Consider the following 19520-nt stretch of genomic DNA (forward strand, 5'->3'; position numbering starts at 1 on the left):
CAAGAAGAAAATAATCATAGCACTCTACAACTGATACTGCATTGTTGATATTTCTTAGAACACTTGTGATCTGCTTTTATGAGCTTTAGCTGCTGGTGCCCGAGAAGCTAAGTCTGAGATGTCTGTCATGACATGCAAAACAGCTGTAAACTTTAGAGCTAACTCAAGCCAGTATGGTTGTATGCACTAAAATCTGTTTATTTTTTTAATTAACTAGTATTAACTAGTAACTATCTAGTTAATACTGGGAGGTGGTGGAGGGGAGGAAGAAAAAGCATAGCAATTCATTTTTTTTCCTTTTCAGGTTTTCTACCTCAAATACAGTTGCAGAAATTTTTGCAATGGGTTACTAAAAAAAAATTCCAGAAAAGCACAGCTATAATTTTAATGCACATAGTATTTACTTTCCTCCCACTGGAAAAAAAAAAAGTATATATATTTGAGTGTATGTATTTTGAGTGTATGTATTATACCTAGCCAGCCGCCCAGGAAAACCTCCCGTTAAAGCTGGAACTTTGCATCTGTTTGTGGAGAGAAGCAAAATAAGTAGGTATGCCACAGTTATGTCATGTTTCTACAAGCGCTTAGACTCATGCTTGTGTTTATGCTGTAGATAATACCTGTTAGAGACCTTTAAACAATTTTTAAAATTAATTTTAACAATTTATGGATATCCTTAGGGTCTGGAGAAGAGAAGACATAGAAGGGATCTTATCAATACTTGTAAATATCTAAAGGGTGGATGTCAAGTGGATGGAGCCAGGCTCTTTTCAGTTATGCCCAGCCACAGGGGCAATGGGCCCACACTGAAACATAGGAAGTTCCCTACGAAAATGAGAAAAAAAAAATACTTTGAGTATTACAGAGCTCTGGAACAGGCTGCCCAGAGAGGTTGTGCAGTCTCGTTCTCTAGAGATAATGAAAACCCACCTGGACATTTTCCTCTGCAACCTACTATATATGTGGAGGTATTCAAGGCCAGGCTGGATGTGTCTCTTGGCAGCCTGGTCTAGTGCTTGGCAACCCTGCACTCAGCAGAGGGGTTGAAACTCGATGATCTTTGAGGTCCTTTTCAACCCAGGCCATTCTGTGATTCTATGATAGGGAATCTGCTTTAGCCGGGAGTTGGACTTCATGATCTCCAGAGGTCCCTTCCAGCCCCTACAGTTCTGTGATTCTGTCTTATGGGCTATAACTGTAAAAGCAGGAGTGGTATTTTAATTTTTGTTTTCCTGTATTTCATACTATATTAGAATATAGTTAGAATATAGAATATATTTAGAAACATACATGTTTCTAAAAACAGAGAATGGCAGCCTAGTTAAGATAGCAGGCACTCTTTATTGCATATCCTTTGGGGTTTGGACTCGATGATCTCGAGACGTCCCTTCCAAGCCCCCACAATTCTGTGATTCTGTTTATTACTGATCATGTCTATTTAAGGATGAATAAATTAGCAAAATCAGTCTGGGGAATGGTATCTGAATTTGACCTGTTAATATAACATTATGATTATAAGAAAATAGGACAATGTTATATCTCATTTACTGAGTCATTCCTTTGATGTTTTTACAAGCTAAATATACACACAGAGAAACATTTCAGATTCAGGTAATTCTCTACAGTCAGTACACTACACATTGTTGTTCTTCACAAGAATACAAAAGGAAAAATAATGGTATGTTAAAGATTATTTCACCTTGTGAAATTAAAAAAAAAATTATATTGCTTTATATTTCATGTTTTCATGGAGAGCAAATATGTTGCTTAATGTTGAAGTCTGATGAATATGTTCTCAAGTGTGTGTAAACTGCTTGAATTCAAACACTATTTTCATTTGATTTCTTTCTTGAAATCTTTCAGAATAAATAATTTAGTTGAGTTTACCTGATTAAAATATGCTTAGATTGAGTTTGCAAGCCATTTGATGAAAAAGAATACGAACCCCTACATGTGTCATAACACTACTCATATTTTTATCAGGAGCGTATGCACTTATTTGGGAGTGTGCAAGATTGAGTAAGCAGCAAATTTATCTGTGGTGTAAATTCACTAGAGCTAGTGAATTGCAGACAAATTTGGATAACAGCATTTCAGTCACCTACATTTAGGAGGTGAAATTAATTAAGAAGAAGAACCCTCAATTCTTGACTGAACTACAATATGCCAAAATACAAAACATTGAAAACAAGGAGGTAAAAAAACCAAAACAACAAACATTGACACTTGTCCTGTTCCTATACTCCATTTCTTGGTTTAGAGAAATTCTTCACAGCTGTTTAGCATCAGTGATGTTAATGATACTCATTTGAATTCTTTTATACGATAAAATTATACCTCATATTATTCAAATAACTATGGTGAACAACTCAGTATATTACAAAGTCTGTAACAGAAATGATAGGGCTTATTATACATATTAATGAACAAATACTGGAGGAAAAAATGCATCCTTGACTAATTCCAAGTGGCACTTTGCATAAAAGAATCATTGGAAGTGCAGTATTGGGAGTTGATTACTGACTTCGATTTGTATTTCTGGCAGACCTGCAACCTGTTATGCTCATCAGTAGATGTCTGTGGTGCATTTTAATTTGTCATGGCAAGCAACAAAAATATCAAACCTCAGAACTATGCTGCACTGTTTCTTCTTGGATGTGATGAGCTAATGGTTTAATTGCATTCAATTTTTTTTTATACCAATGTTCGTACCATTCACAGAACAGATATTCTACTGACTACCTAGCTATAACTGCTTTTTCAGCATAGCACTTTACTGATTAGTCCAGACACTAACTGCCTTCTGGGGCCATTGTAACAGTATACTATATATCTACTGTGATTTTGGCCAATAGTATTTTTATACTAGATGTTAGCCCTTACTGAATCTTGCTGAATTACCTCATTCAGCTAGTGCTTGTGAGGTCTTTGAACAGAGAGAACTTACAGTGTGCTGTAGCAGATGGTCTTTGTAATGATAGTTTACATCAAGCTGAGTCATCACAATGTTATTTGCAACTAGGCTCAGAGTAGATGAAAGTAGATGAATAGGCATGTAGAGCTTTGTAGAAAACAGACTAATGTGCCTATGCATCCTAGAACATTGCTGGTTGAAAACAGACTTGTTATATTGTATTGTAAGTCCCACACTCGTCATTGCTAATGGAAATTCTTTTGGAAAGTATGATTGTCTGATGGATGAACAAGTAACTGATGAGTTGGGGTTACATCAGGCTGGCAGCCAGTCACTAGTAAGGTTCTGCAGGGCTCCATTTTAGGGCCAGCTCTCTTCGATTTTTCATCAGTGACTTGGATACATGACTTGAAGGTACACAAGGTATGTTTGTGGACAACACTAAATTGGAAGGAGCTGCTGACTCCCTCAAGCATAAAGAGGCCTTGCAAAGAGACCTTAACAAATTGAAGGACTGGGCAACCACCAACCATATGATGTTTCCAAGAGCAAGTGCTGCACTGTGTACCTGGGACAGGAAAACCCTGGATACATGTATAGACTGGAGGAAGAGAGGCTGGAGAGCAGCCCCACAGAAAGGCATGTGGGGGTTCTGGTTGATAAATTTAATCTGAGTCAACAACGTGCTCTGGCAGCCCAAAGGGCTAACCATACCCTGGGGTGCACTAGGCTAGCACTGCCACGAGGGGAGGGGTTCTTCCACTCTGCTCGGCATTAGTGTGACCTCATCTTTAGCACTATGTGCAGTTCTGGGCACCACAATATAGGAAGGACAGAAATCTATTAGAGAACACCTAAAGGAGGGCTATAAAGATGGTGAAGGGTCTGTAGGGCAAGGTGTGCTAGGAGCGGCTTGGTTTGTTTGGCCCAGAGCAGAGGAGCTGAGGGGAGGCCTCATGGTGGCTGCCGCTCCTCACAGTGAGGAGCGGCAGTGCTGAGCTCTGCTCTCTGGAGACAATGACAGAGCCTGAGGGAACGGCATGGAGCTGCGTCAGGGCATTAGGAAAATGTTCTTCACCAGAGGGTGGCTGGGCACTGGAACAGTCTCTCCAGGGCAGTGGTTTTGGCCCCAAGCCTGTAGGAGTTTAAGAAGTGTTTGAACAATGCTCTCAGAAATACAGTTTGAATTTTGGGTAGTCAAGTGTGGAGCCAGGAGTTGGACTTGATGAGTCTTGTGGGCCTTCCAACTCAGGACATTCTGTGATTCTGTTCTGTGACTGCTTAAGCGTATTGCTCCACTATGGTGGCAGCTTATCATTGTTCAAATAACAGCTTCCGGGTCTTTGAGAGTGGAGTAACTATTTTTAGGAAGAAGAAATAGTCTGCTTGTGACCATTCACATTTTTATCTTAATAATTCGTAATAGCCATGCAGTTTGTCTTTGAGCATCTTATAGAATCATAGAATGGTTTGGGTTGGAAGCAACCTTTAAGATCGTCTAGTTACAACCCTGATCCTATAGGCAGGGACACCTCCCTCTAGACCAGGTTGCTCAAAGCCCCATCCCGCCTGGCCTTGAATGCTTCCAGGGAGGGGGCATTTCATGTTCATCTTTTAATTGTGTTATCTGTAGTAAGTGTTTTTGAGAAAACAGAAGCAGGCTTTTAACTAGGTATTATTTCTCCATGGAATGTTCTCCCAGACTTCTATATGCATTATTTGTTGTGTCTGGATCATTTTACTGCTTTTTTAGTATCTATTATGTCTCTTGATCACCTTGAATCTGTATCAAAAAGTGCAGAACAGAGACCATGATGAGAGCTAAAGAGAGACTGTGTGAAAAGAAGACTCAGAAATAACTGATGGCCAAATCTGAATTCAATGAATAAAGCCTACACATACATCTCCTTAGAGACAGGCTGCATTTTCAGCAGGGCTAATGGATAAATTAGAGTATTTCACACATGAGGCGATGGAAAGACCAGTAAGTAAAATTTTAAAGTAGCTGTTTTCTTTTTATTGTGTAACACAATGCTGACAACAGGTTTTCTTGAGTATTTGGCCCTGTTCACTGTAGTATCTAGCATGGAATGGATAGATCTCTGTGCTTCAGTATAGTCTTTCACTAGTCACCACATAAATTCATAACCTTTATTGAGGGTTTAGTGACAGCACAGTGATTTAAAGAATGTATTTTAAGATCAGGTTAGTGAGCTACTAAAGCTAATGCAGAATCTGTCATGGAATCCTGCTTAAACTACTGGCTTGAAGAAACAAGAAGAAATTTACTGTTTTCCAAGTGCACAGTTATGAAGCTATAAAATGAAGACGTGATAAAAGCTGGTAATGTAAACTAGATGTTTATATGGAGTTTGTTTATTGCATAAAGTATTTTCTATAGCACTGCTCCAACTTAAAACTGGTGAGCTACACAAATGGGTGGTTTTTGTTTGTTTTTGAATTGTGTTATTTTAGGAGTATATAAAGGAGCCTGAACTATCTCTGGTTCAGTTCATGTAAGCTAGAAGTTTCTTTAGGGAGAGACTGAGTCAGTTTTCTCTGTAGCCTTGAGCATATCTTTACAAATCTAGGCATCTAAAACTGAGCTTGAATTGACACCAGTGTTGCTTCCACGTTGTTCTTGGGGAATCTGATGGTTTGCCATTCAGTGGTAAAATTCTAGTTATCCATGTCTCTGAATCAAAGTCATTTTCTACCATTAATTCTGATGACCACAGTCATAGGCACTCAGTTTTCTGGAGGCACATATTTGAAACAGTACTTGATAGCTGACTAGACTTAAAATAATGCAGGACCCCCCGCAGGCCTACAATCTGTAATCTAAAGATGAAGTCATAATTGTGTTATTTATCGCATACATATTATGGCTTTGATTTGAAACTTAAAGGCTCCAAGAAAAAAAAAAAAGGAGAATTTGCTCTTTCCACGTGATTATTTTTTCATTTTGATGAACAAAGAAAGGGCTTGCTGTTGTCTCCATGGTTTTAAAATGTTTTGGAGGAGTGAAGATGTTTATATAGACATCTTGCCATTCAACAATAATAATTGTATGAAGATTGTCATGTGCGTTCTTTACTAACAGTGATTAGAGCATCAGGAATAAAAAGAAGGCAATTTGCCAGGGACTTGGTTCACCATTAGGCCTGGAAATGGATAAAAAACTTGCTTGAAATGATGATAAATGTAGGGAGTCTGACATATGAATCATAAGGATTAGGAGGAACTCTAAAATATCATCTTTATTTTTACTAAGGAGAGAGAGCAAGTAAATGCCAAAGTTTTGATGTTCACTTTCCAGCAGAAAGAGGCATTCAGTTTGTGGATAATGCACTGAAATACTGAAGGGTTTGTTTTAGGGATCTTTGCAGGGCAGATGGGCAGCTTGGTCAATACTAGTACTGAAAGCTTCATAAGCGAATCAGAATGTGGATATTTTAAAAAAGACAGATACAGTGATATAGAGATGTCACGGTTGTTACAGATTACCAGTGTGATGCTTTATAAGATTTTAAATTATGTAGTACTTGGACATGCTTGCTGATAAACGTGATGGCAGGAAAAACTCACCAAAATCTGTGAATGTGTGCACTGTGTGGTGTGTAAATGTGTGTGAGGGACATCATTCAGTGTTTTTTTGAAGGAATGGGGAGATGTATGAGAAATGTTAGTTCAATTAAAGTGTACACACAGGGGAAGAATAAAAGGTATCGAAGGAGAAAGTTTTCATACAGGTTGTTCCTAGCAATTTCTCTTGTGTGGCTCAATACTTTTAGAAAGGAGTCACAGCTTGAACCAGCAATGATAGGCAAAGATCAGTAGTAGGATGGTTTATAAAGTCTTCTGAGTCACAGAGAAGGTGAAAAGATTCATTTATCTTTCCCAGGAAAATATAATCCATATAAAATCTTTAGCTTTTTTCTCATTCCTAGATGTGAGGATGGCATTGTGCCTATTCCATATATGCATTGCATTTTCCCATTTTTAGAAAGTTTGTTGCCATCATATGACATTTTAATTAATCAGTTTTCCTAATCTCAGAAAATGCTTATTTCTTTTCTTCCGGGGAAATTGTTAAGATAATGAGATGTTGCATTTTGACTAGTGAATGTATTCACTTCATGTAATCATAAATTTCCAGTCTTTACTTTAGCATTATAGCATGCTTGATGAAAACAAGGAATCTATATGTTTAACCCTCAAAGACCCAGTCCAAAAGCAGACTGTCAGTCTCAGTAGTCTGGTCAGAGGTAGTGAGAGATATTCCAGAAGAAAGCAGTGTCATGGTAGCCCATCTCACTCACAAATCATCGATGGGTGAGCCCCAGATATGAATGAATCACAGGAGATGCCTACAGCAACAGTATTGCTTGTTATATAGAGGCAAGCAGCAAAAAATAAAGAGCGGTACAGGGGAAACTGGATGATTCAGGGGACTAATGACAAGAGAGTGTTTCATCTGTCATTAGTTTTGATCTTGCCCAACTGAGTAATGAGTTGTTAGCATCTGATGACTGTTCAGTGCTGCATATGAGATGAGTTGATAGGTTTATACAATTCAGTACTGAAAATTATCTGCTGCAAAGATACAAGAGAAAGCTCTACTACTTGGATTGACAGAAAAGAAACCCCACAGAACCATAATACTTCAGTCATCTGGTACCTTTGAAGCAAAGTAATATTGCATGATAGGTAAATGCAAGGATTTTTGAATTTCCATTTTTGGTATCTTTTCCAGAATAAATTAACCATGTGGGAGAATCTAGGATTCCCGTATCCCAAGCCCTTAATTTTTATGGATGTTTTTTCCCTTCAGTGTATCTCCAGTGCTAGGTTGGTAAGAGGTTCCTGCTTTCTTGTTCTATTAATTCCTTCAAGTCCCCCATCACCTTCCTCTTTTTCTTGTATTATTCTACAGGTATAATTTAATAGTAATTGCTGGGTACTCTATGCCAGATCAGCCTCTTGTTATTTGCAAACAGAGCCTTCAGTGTTAAAGCTGCAAGCTGGCAGCCTTGATAAGGTTCAATCTTAGTAAAAGGTTTGATGAAATAAAAAGATCTTTATCAGTACACGAATGAAAGAAGTTGGCTTATTCCTTCTCTTCTGCCATTTCAGAAAGACCAGAACTTGCCATCCTTACAGTTTCAGTTTTCAAAGCTGAACTTTTGAGAATAAAAGTTAATAATGATCTATCCCCGAATGAATAATTGGTTTGAATTTAAAATACCAATCATTCCTGTGTGTCGATTACATTCATCATTTTGTCAAAAAGTGACTGATTTGCAGTTGTATGTGCAAAAGTAAATATTTGAGTGCTGTTTGCATATGTTCATCTCACAATGTTTGTTTGTTTGTGTATCTGTCTTGGCCACGTCATGCACATTGGAAATATGGCCACTGATGTGTGATGTTAAACTGCTTAAAACTTGACAGAACTTTTGTGTTTTATCAATCAGTGCTGTAGTTGTGGAGCTCAGAATGACGTTTGAGTACTTCTGAGCAATATATGAGAAAACTTTGTTACGGCCAAACTCCTTTGCCTACTTTGCCATTCCTTGCCATCCAGTCTCTGGATGCTGGACATTTAACATTCATGAAAACTGGGCTGAAAAGGGAGCCTTGAGTCTGTTTCGCATCAACCTGAAATTAGCAGAATTTCTCCGGTTTATTACAACTTCATTTTAGCTGGATTGCCATTTTTTTTCTGCTGTAATAACACCAGTTAATAACTCTCTTGTTATGTTGTTTTTGTAGCAGCGAAAATGAATAGCATTTACACAAAGAATGACCTCCCCCCACTCACACATACAAGCATATATAGCATTCATATGTATATCATATGTATTTGTCCATAGAAATACTGCATAAAGTATCAGCTTAAAAAAAAAGATAACACTTCTAGGCTAATATAAGCATCTGTAGAAGTGATTCATAATATAGGCTCACTGAAGTCTGTTATATGTGTAATCAACCCTTGTAGGAAGACAAGAAACAGATCTGCAGCCCATGATTCCAGGAAAGACCTCCCTTACAAAGTCCTCCATTATTGGCATGAAGGAGGGTATATACCTTGTCAAAGCTTGGATAGAGGAGTCAAACTCCAGTGGAAGTCACTGAGTGTCTCACTGTTAGAATAATATAATATCTGAAGGATTTCAGTTGTTGCTGAGAATTTGGTTCTATTATATCTATTACATCATATGAAAAACACCAGTCAGGGTGTGTTTGCAGCAGACAATTGAACTACCTTGTCTCTTCCTGAAATATTTACCTTTTGAAGTGTGTTAAATGCTTGAAAATAAAAAAGCTGTTCTTAAAAGCTGAAGTGCGATACACATCTTTCCTTGCCACAGAAAAGGTCTGTAATTTTTTGTACCACAGCAGCTGCATGTGTAGTTTTGATACATAAACACCAGCAAGGCATTTTAGGTGTTTGAATATACTTGTTTGGATCTTTGTTCAACCATCAATACATACAAATATTCCTTTGATGCATTAAATTGTAGTAAACTGCATGGATATTAGCCATTTAAAACTACCGCATGGTGTTCTAACTTGGGTTCAGAGTGCATAGCAAGCTTGTGGAAAATATTGAGAAGAGTTGTGCAGTAGTAGGAAGTGTTAGATCACTAAGTTGCATTTTTCTTTGGCAGAGCCAAATGCCAAATTAGCATGTGCACGTGGGTATCCAGTGGATGTTGGCACCCCATGTGCTTGTCTGATGTCAGTATTTTTGCTGTTTAACCTCTTATAATCAAATGTGATATAGATAAAATATAGAAATACTTTACAGACATATAGACTTCTATAGAGCTTTTACTTTTTATCAAGACTGCCTTCGGATATATTATGGACTTGGTACTGGAGGAAAGATATGTAGATACTGAAGAGAAGAACTATACAGTAAAACATCCAGTTGTTACCCAAAATACTTCAGTTATTTCTTGAGCAGGAAATATTTTATGAATAGAGAAAAGGCACTGGGCCAAGCCTGCCCCTTAATAGTTTGTTTACATAAATTCTACCTTCTGCTTTTCTTCCCACCCATTTATCCTCTCCTGATATTTCTAACTGCTTTCAGTAATCTTCAGATCTCCTTGCTTACATACTCTTAAGTGGGAAAAAAAAAAAAAAAAAGTTCTCTGTTCTCTATTCACTTGTTTCCTGGGCTGGTAGTATTCTTATGTTTCTGCTATCTGAACTGTAGATGTTTTAAAACAATTTTATCAAGTCATTTCATACTTACAAAGGCTTCTGGCACAGGTTGCCCAGAGAGGTTATGTAGTCACCTTCTAAGGAGATATTCAAGGCCTGTCTAGAGACCTAACTGTGCAACCTGTTGTAGGGTAACTGCTTTAGCAGGGAGGCTGGACTCATCTCTTGAGGTCCTTTCCAACCCCTGTGATTCTGTGATTCTATTCAGTAGAACAGATCAGAACTATTTTTCAATGAAAGGTGGAGGCAGGGTGACTTGTCTCTTTTTTTTTTTTTTTTTTTGTGCTTAAGGTCAAATACTGTTTTACAGAAATACACTTGCATGTTATCTACATTTTTTTCAGACTGTTGATTATCTAAAAAATTACCATGGGTTCTAAATTGGCAAGTCATAAAAACGTAGTTACAATGATCAACATTTGCAGATGGACCCTGGCTGCTCTGCTTGTGCTCTGGGCTGGTTGCTCTGGGCTGGAAGTAGATGAGAAATATAGCTGTGTTACCAAGACCATCACATTATTTGAGCTGGATTTAGGAGGCTAATCTTGATTTTTGTCTTATGCTTAAATGAAAGCTTCTGTCAGGGATTATGTCTCCAAGTCCTGGACCACTTAAAGACCTGTAATTGAGGCTATTGTTCCAGAAAGTGTCTGGAAAATTGGTCATAGCACATCATTCTTGCCTTTTCTTTGCCTCTTAAAAACACAGATGTCTGTGTTTAAAGAAACAACCAACCAACCAAAAAAAACCCAAGTGGTATGTCTGTCATTGTCCCTATTTTGATTATAGTTTAGGCTGTCCTGCAAGGGAGAGGGAACGCAGAATTAGGAAGCAATAGTGGTATGCTGTTGAAATAGTGAGCAGGGGACAAATTCAGCAGTCGTTGTCATGATATCTGTCAGACCAGCATGAATGCAGCAAGCGGGTGAGTTTGACAGTATATATTGCTTAATTTCATATGAAATGGCTGAGATTTAGGTTACTGTTCATAAATTACTTCTGCAGTGCATTAAATAAGTTCTGTAAACTAATCCTTACCATTAAAACTCTCCTTTTATTCTGAGAAACTATGTACTGTGTTTAATCTAGCCAGTCACATAACTGGTTTTGAATTTAGTCTGATATAACTATCCTTTCTTGATGATGTTTAAGACTGTTATTTCTACTTGTTAATTATGATATGTAAAACAGAAATAATAAGTTAATAAAGCATCTGAAGAACTTTATACAGAGGCAGCTGTATTAACGTGGAGTTGTATATTAGGCAGAACATCAAGCTGTGTGGTGTGGTCAACACGTCTGAAGGATGAGATGCCATTCAGAGAGACCTGGACAGGCTTGAGTGTGCCCAGCTGAACCTTACAAGGTTCCACAAATCCAAGTGCAAGGTGTTGCACCTGGGTCATTGCAATCCTTGCTATCAGTACAAGCTGGAGAATAGAGCACAGCTCTGCCAAAAAGGACTTGGGAGTACTGGTAGATGGCAAGCAGGACATGAGATAGCAATGTATCCTTGCAGCCCAGAAAGACAGCCGTATCCTGGACTGCATCAAAAGATGCATGGTCAGCAGGTTGAGGGAGGTGATCCTACCCCTCTGCGCTGCACTGGTGAGACCTTACCTGGAGAACTCCTTCCAGATTTGGAATCCTCTGTGCAGGAGAGATGTTGACCTGTTAGAGTGTGTCCAGATGAGGGCCACAAAAATGCTCCAAGGAATGGAACATCTCCCCTACGAGGACAGGCTGAAAGAGCTGGGGCTGCTTAGCCTGGAGAAGAGAAGGCTCTGGGGAGGCCTGATAGTGACCTTTCAATATCTAAAAAGGGACTAATAGAAAGAAGTGGGCAGACTCTTTAGCAGCGTCTGCTGTGGCAGGAAGTGGTTTCAGACTAAAATAGGGCAGATTTAGATTGGATATAAGAAGAAGTTTTTTTTACAGTAAGGGTGAAGAGGTACTAGAACAGATTGCCCATAAAGCTGGTGGATTCCCCATCTTTGGAGACATTCAAGGTCAAGCTGGACCAGGCTCTGAGCAACCTGGACATACCTGTAGGTGTCCCTGTTCATTGGAGGGAAGTTGGACTAGATAACCTTTAAGGGTCCCTTCCAATGCAAACTATTCTGTGATTCTAAAAAAACTCATGCTATTGTAGCAGACTAAAAGTTAGAAGTTTTTCTAGCTAAAATTTCATTTCAGAGAAATATTTAAACTGAGAATAAAGTAAACATACCTCTAAAGTGTAAATACCTCTTAAAAATATATTTTAATAGAGCCAAGATAGGTTGATAAGAGTAGTGAATTTAAGCTAGCCTGCCAAGTGGAAAGTGTCAGCCAAAAAAGAGAAGGTCACCTCCATTTTAGGAATAGGAAGAGACTCATGAGCTTTGTTATAGGGAAGAACTGCAGCAGATTCCTGAACAAGTAAAGATGGAAGGCAGAATTAAAATTTTTAGTTGAGGGAAGGAAACGCATTATGAAGCATTGCCAGTGTAAGGCTCCAGACTACTTGAAGATACTCTCTGTTTGATGCGTGTATTTAGGAACAAAATCTGTTTGAATTATTTCAGAACAGTATTTACTAATTTAGGAATCAACGCCTTCCTGAGAGAACATAAATTATTTAAGACAGAGTAAGAAATAGCTTCTTGTGGAAGCAGCAGAATTTTTTAAGGAAAATGTATCTTCCCAGTGATTTGAGTTTTGAAGAGCTTTGATGTTATAATTTAGAGCATTTTGAATTATGGTCATCCAGGACAAGATATGCATTTTGATAATATTTGTCTTCATTCTCTTTGGTATTGTTAACTAGATTGTAATAATGACCCGTATCCTTACATGGCTTTGGAAAGGAAGCCCGGGGATACATTCTGCATTTTATATATGCATACACATGTGCTTGTGCTTTAAAATGTAATATTCTAGTTACTTTCATCTGAAACTAAGTCACTAATTGCTGACTGAGCAGCTTGAAAAAGTAAATTTCCTTCCAATTTTAAGTATACATGAAAGTCAGAGAGTAAAGTACCAAATTATTCCTATATATATTAGATCTATTTTGAATCAAATGATAATTCTTCTGAGAAGTTGACCCCAGTTTAAAGATTTTCTGCCAAATGTCCTTTGTTCTAAAAGGTGAGAGAAAATCTGTAATTTAGTGATTGTAGAATATTCTTCTGGTACACTTGAGGAGCATGGCTGTTTAGTACGTACTGTCAAACTCAGACATCAAAACTTGCTGAGCTCCTGTGTTCAGTTTACTACTAGTCAAACCAAGATAGAAACTGCCTATTATTTGTGCTCAAGTATGGACTCCTGATGAAGACGTAGTGAGAGACGTAGAATGGCTAGGAGGAAGAAGAGCATGAAGCTGATTTTCCTGCTAAATATGACTCTTGAATCAACTGAAACTGTGCTCAGATTTCTGCTCATATCTTTTCTCTACAATGGTACTTGATTTACAGCTAGAAAAATAAGCTGATGAGGAGAAGTGATGAAAAAAAATTGACGCTGCACAGGTGAATAGGCTTTCACTACCTTCCTTTTCCTTGTGCTGTACACTGCCCCCACAAGTATCAAATTGCTTTGTCACTAAGTGCAAAAGTAAAACTGTTCACATGCCTTGCTAGGCTGTCCCAGGCATTATATTGGCATCCTGTCTATTGAAGTCTGAATTTTAAAATCATTTCACAAATGTCTGAGAAGTGAGAATTAGAGGAATTCGAGAATGATAAACCTTTCATGAATTATGATTTACGATCTTCTGTGAGAGACAGTAGGTACTGGTAAGTTAAGGATTTGTTTTATAAGATCTTCTACAAGAAGGGTCGTTAGGAGGATCCGGGGAACTACAGGCCTGTCAGCCTGACCTCAGTGCCAGGGAAGGTTATGGAGCAGATTGTCCTGAGGGAGATCACGTGGCATTTGCAGGACAACCGGGGGATCAGGCCTAGCCAGCATGGGTTTGTGAAGGGCAGGTCCTGCTTGACCAACCTGATCTCCTTCTATGATCGAGTGACCCACCTGGTGGATGAGGGAAAGGCTGTTGATGTGGTCTACCTAGACTTCAGCAAAGCCTTCGACACTGTCTCCCACAGTATTCTCCTGGAGAAACTGGCAGCCCGTGGCTAGGACAGGTACACTCTTTGCTGGATAAGGAGCTGGCTGGAGGGCCAGGCCCAGAGAGTGGTGGTGAATGGAGTTAAAACTAGCTGGCGACCGGTCACTAGTGGTGTTCCCCAGGGGTCGGTGCTGGGGCCTGTCCTCTTCAGTATCTTTACTGATGACCTGGATGAGGGCATTAAGAGCACTCTCAGTAAGTTTGCAGACGACACCAAGCTGGCAGGAAGTGTCGATCTGCCTGGGGGTAGCGAGGCCCTCCAGAGAGATCTGGACAGGCTGGATCTCTGGGCTGAAGCCAATGGGATGAGGTTCAACAAGACCAAGTGCCAGGTCCTGCACTTTGGCCACAACAACCCTAGGCAATGCTACAGGCTTGGGGCAGAGTGGCTGGAAGACTGTGTAGAGGAAACGGACCTGGGGGTGTTGGTTGACGCTCGGCTGAGCATGAGCCAGCAGTGTGCCCAGGTGGCCAAGAAGGCCAATGGCATCCTGGCTTGTATCAGAAATAGTGTTGCCAGTAGGAGCAGGGAAGTAATTGTCCCTCTGTACTCAGCACTGGTGAGGCCGCTCTTCAAGTTCTGTGTCCAGTTTTGGGCCCCTCGCTGCAAGAAAGACATTGAGGCCCTGGAGCGTGTTCAGAGGAGGGCGACGAAGCTGGTGAGGGGTCTGGAGCACAGGCCTTATGAGGAGCAGCTGAGGCAGCTGGGATTGTTCAGTCTGGAGAAGAGGAGGCTCAGGAGAGATCTTATCGCTCTCTATAGCTACCTGAAGGGAGGTTGTAGTGAGCTGGGGGTCAGCCTCTTCTCTCTTGTAACTAGTGACAGGACGAGGGGGAATGGCCTCAAGTTGCGCCAGGGGAGATTGAGGCTGGACATTAGGAAATACTACTTTTCTGAGAGAGTGGTCAGGCGCTGGAATGGGCTGCCCAGGGAGGTGGTTGAATGACCATCCCTGGAGGTGTTCAAGAAACATTTAGATATAGTGTTGAGAGACATGGTTTAGTGGGGTTATTGGTGGTACGTGGATGGTTGGACTGGGTGATCTTGTAGGTCTTTTCCAACCTAGCTAATTCTATGATTCTATGATAAGCTGGAATGTCATTTTGGATTTACTAAAGGAATCACTGAATTTAAATGCAAAATTATTTATTTTTTTAAATAATGTGCTATCCAAATATGACATTTAATTCCACATGCTGTCCCCCCCCCCCAAAAAAAGCAGAATGAATGAAAAATAGGAATGCACAGATCACGAGCAAGAATTCCGGTTTTGTGCTTTATTGCTATGCAACAAGCATAAAAACAAACAGAACATGTAGCATAAAGAAAAATTGAATATGTTAGTTTTTATATTTGCAGGAGATATCCTCAGTCAGCTGAAACTTTGCTCAAACCAACATATCTATGAAATAAAAAGGAGATTATAGCCTTGTGTCTCAGATGTAATAAAGATTTGGTTCAATGTTAGAAATATGTTGTAACTATCTTTTCTATTATTTTAGGAAGTCAAAGCATTCTTCGTGCTGACATCATTTAAAGATAAAATATGATTTTGTTCTGAAATGAGTATTGACTTGGAAGGAAAGAACAGAAACAGAGAAATCCCAAATAAATTCTGTGCCTTTCCCCTGCACTGAGCAAGGGTAGTTTTAGATGGATCTAAAATGACGTATTTTCATTGGATGTTATTTTTTCCACTTTTTCTCAAACTGAATAAAATACTGTTTTTTTCTCTTCTGAAGTAAACATTAAAATTGTAGTGCTAACAGAAGGAACAGATTATTTAGAAAGATTTGTATGCACACACATTTTTAAAATATCTTCTGCAGGAAGAAAATCTTTTGTAAAATCAGTACAGATGTAACTAGGTCTTTCTTTACTCAGGATCTGCACCACACTAAATACATGCCTCAGCGTTGATGTGTAAAGTGTGTGCAACAGCATCATCAGAAATCTGCTTTTATAATTTCCAGTAAATCATCTGCAAATATTAATTGATTAAAAGTGAGGTAGCACACATAATAAGGCTGGAGAAATCCAAGAAGAATGCCACCTAGCCCTGTCATCAGGTCAGTCCGTGCTCCAGGAGATGGGCACCCTGCACCTTCTCCTGCCACTGCTGGGAGCTGAGGGCTTGCCAGTTTTGTGGAGGTCCCACATGCTGAAGTGCAGAGCTGGGGATCCACAGACTGCTTTCAATGAGTGCAGCACTGTGGACACTTGTATCAAAGAGAGATTTCTTCTGTGGCTGTGCCAGAAGCTTCACCAATTATATCTGCAATCTGACAAAATGTGGATGCACCAGTTAGGATCTGAGTTTTTGTCTTGGGTTTCTGAAGGCATTTTCCCAGTATCTGCAAGATACTTCTCTGCAGTTTCCAGCTGGGGGTGTTTATTAACAGCATCAAAGGACACAAGTTGTCCTTTAATAACTACATAGCTGCAAAATAAAGAAGCACATTTTGCAAAACAGTTTCTGTACAATACATCAGATGGTGCGTGTCTTAGCCCTTTGAGCAGCGGAAAGAAAATATGGTGGGAATTAAAGAGTGACCAGTATTAAAGAAATGCTGTAGTTTTTATGTAGATCAACATATTTAAAAATGAGTTTGGAAAATGAAGACTAAGTAGTGCAAACTCTCTGATTCAACTGTTTCATCAACAAAGGCTGTGTTTTGAATCACGAGTCAAATATTAATGCTCAAAATGCTACCTTAAAAAAAACAAATGCAGAAACATTTTAAAAAGAGTTACACGATTAAGCAGTAAGACACAAGAAAATGTTTTAGTGTGAGATGATATATAGCTCAAGAGCATTGTTACCTAGGAAGCATACTATCTTGCAATACCAAGACCTTTGCAGAGTCTTAAATAAGTTAATAAAATGGCAACCTCTGTACAGAGAAGAATGAAGAATTAGCTATAGGAGGCAGCTACAAGCAGTCCTTAGATTAAGCATTTAAGGCAGCACCTTTTAAAAGCAAAGTGTGACATTTATAAGAAGAAAGTGACTTACAGTAGAGAAGAACTTTAAATGACTGCTGTATAATATGAATGTATATTAACTTCTAATGTGTTAACCCTAGAAGGGCAAATAAGTTTTTTTTCTAAATTTCTCTGGCAGGCAGCCGTAGTCAGCTATAATGATAAATATAATTACCTCATGCTTTGTAGTGCAAATGGACAAATTCACTTGCAAATAATTTCCATTAACTATTTAAAAGGCTGTAAGTCTAACAAGCCTCTTCAGATCTCTTTTCTTTAAAAAGACATGGAATAGAATGTGATGTGTTAAAACCAAAGTAAATGCTAAGCTTAAGAAAAAATGCACCCCAACAAAAAATGATCCTATGCTTAGACACCAATGCAAATGATATGAGGGATTTATAAGAAAAATAATATCACAGTTCTAATGCCTTATGTAAAGCAAAGTATATCATGCAAAAGTAGCCTGTATGCTTCCTCTTTATAATGAACAATTTGTGATGGTGTCCATTTTGGAGCACAATTGCCTCAATTCTCATAGGACAGGAAGCTCCATGAAAGGCATTCCAAGCATCTTCCTTAATAAGACTGAGAATTGGAGCATTGTTCTCTCTGTATTTGTTTTGCCTCCCTATGAAAAAAAAATGAGGTCAGTGGAGAAATGTGTTGCTATAAGAGCACTTACAGATTTTACAAACATATCAAAGGTGCAATTGATGATAGAACTGTACAGTACTGTATAGTTAAGTTCCTTTTTTGTTTGAAGTAAAATACTCCTAAATTGTTTTAACTTCAGTCAATAAGTAGAAATTGTTGTATAGTATAATACTATAGTATAGTATCAAAATGGAAAAATATATATGAAAGTAAAGCTTAAAAGTATATGGGCTGAAACTACTGAAATACTAAGTTGAATCTTACTCCACTTTTCAAGTGATCATCTTTTATAAACTAAATTCTAAAGAGCTCCCAAATGTTTTCATCCTCACTGTGTATAACTCACTCTCTGGAAACAAATATAGTGGTTACAAGGATTGTAATTATACAAATATATTTTCCAAATGGTATTTGCTGTATGAAACTGCAAAAAGTGGTAGCTTTTCAAGGCTCATGCATTTTCTTTACTACTCAGTGGAAGGAGAGATGACTAATTACCAACAGCAAGGCATGATATGAGCTAATCACAGTTATCACCTCTGTGGCTAGTCTTTATGTTGCATTATAAGAATTTCCGTGAATTCAGATTAGATTGTAATGAAAGCAGCATATTATTAAAATTGCAATAAAAATTTTGACTCATTCTTATAGAGTTAACCATTCACAAGGTAACATCTTAAGAGAAAATGGAAGCTGATATTGACCTTTATTCTCTTTTCTTCTTGTCTCTTGTATCTAAAACTATCAATTTACTTTATCTGAGTGCTCAGTATAGCAGATCATAAGGCATTGTCCTCTGGCCTTGTCAAAAAGGTGAGAACATCATAGAATAATGAAGCACATCCATCTTAGTTGTGTTTCAATCTTCTTTGTCTGCTTAATTTAGAAGAATTATCCATTAAGAGCTTTCTGAAGCTTTATGTAGCAAATTAGTTTTCTGCTGGGAAATATTTTCACATCCAGACTGTTTCATGAGAATTTTTTTGATACTGTTATCTGGAAATACTGCATTTTGATGTTATTGTTCTATTGTACTATTAGAAGTTGTGTTATGAGTCAGAAAGATGAAGATGAAACACTGTTTTATACTAAAAAGAGACTTTGCCTCTGTTGAATTAAACATTTTGATAACATTAAAGGAAAGTATTTTGGAATTTTTCATTTTGTGCAAAGTTTAGTGTCTGATGTTGGGCTTCCAATTCAGTTTCAAAATGAAGTTCGAGAACCTCAGAAGTTGCTATGTGGTAGAAACTTTGGTGTTTAATGAGTTCTGTTGTCTTTGGCAAAGCATCCTTTTGAGGATGATCAGCTAGTACTTTTGGCTGGGGAAACTCTGAGGATAACGGAGAAGGAAGGGGCTATATTGAGCAACTGTGGAATGTGGGTTGACAGAAAACATTCATTATCCAGTTAAATCATCGCATCAGAAATGCTGACTGTAGGGTCATTAGGAGAGAGACTTGCTATTCCAGTGTATTTAAATTGCACTTAGTGTAAGATATTTCAATGCTAAAATTCTTGAACAAGCTCTGAAACACCAAATTGCAGAGTAGCTTTACCTCTGCCAGATCTTATGCCTTCTGTGATATGCTTGGCTTCCTGGGCATTGT

General features: G+C 38.4%; 1 protein-coding gene across 23 annotated transcripts in view; it reads left to right on the forward strand.

Moving 5' to 3' along the window:
• Positions 1-19520, forward strand: part of RGS7 (regulator of G protein signaling 7) — a 271402-nt gene that overhangs the window by 131915 nt on the left and 119967 nt on the right. The gene's annotated exons all lie outside the window — the stretch shown is intronic.

Source organism: Numida meleagris, chromosome 3 (assembly GCF_002078875.1).
Source record: "Numida meleagris isolate 19003 breed g44 Domestic line chromosome 3, NumMel1.0, whole genome shotgun sequence".
NCBI classification, from domain to species: domain Eukaryota; kingdom Metazoa; phylum Chordata; class Aves; order Galliformes; family Numididae; genus Numida; species Numida meleagris.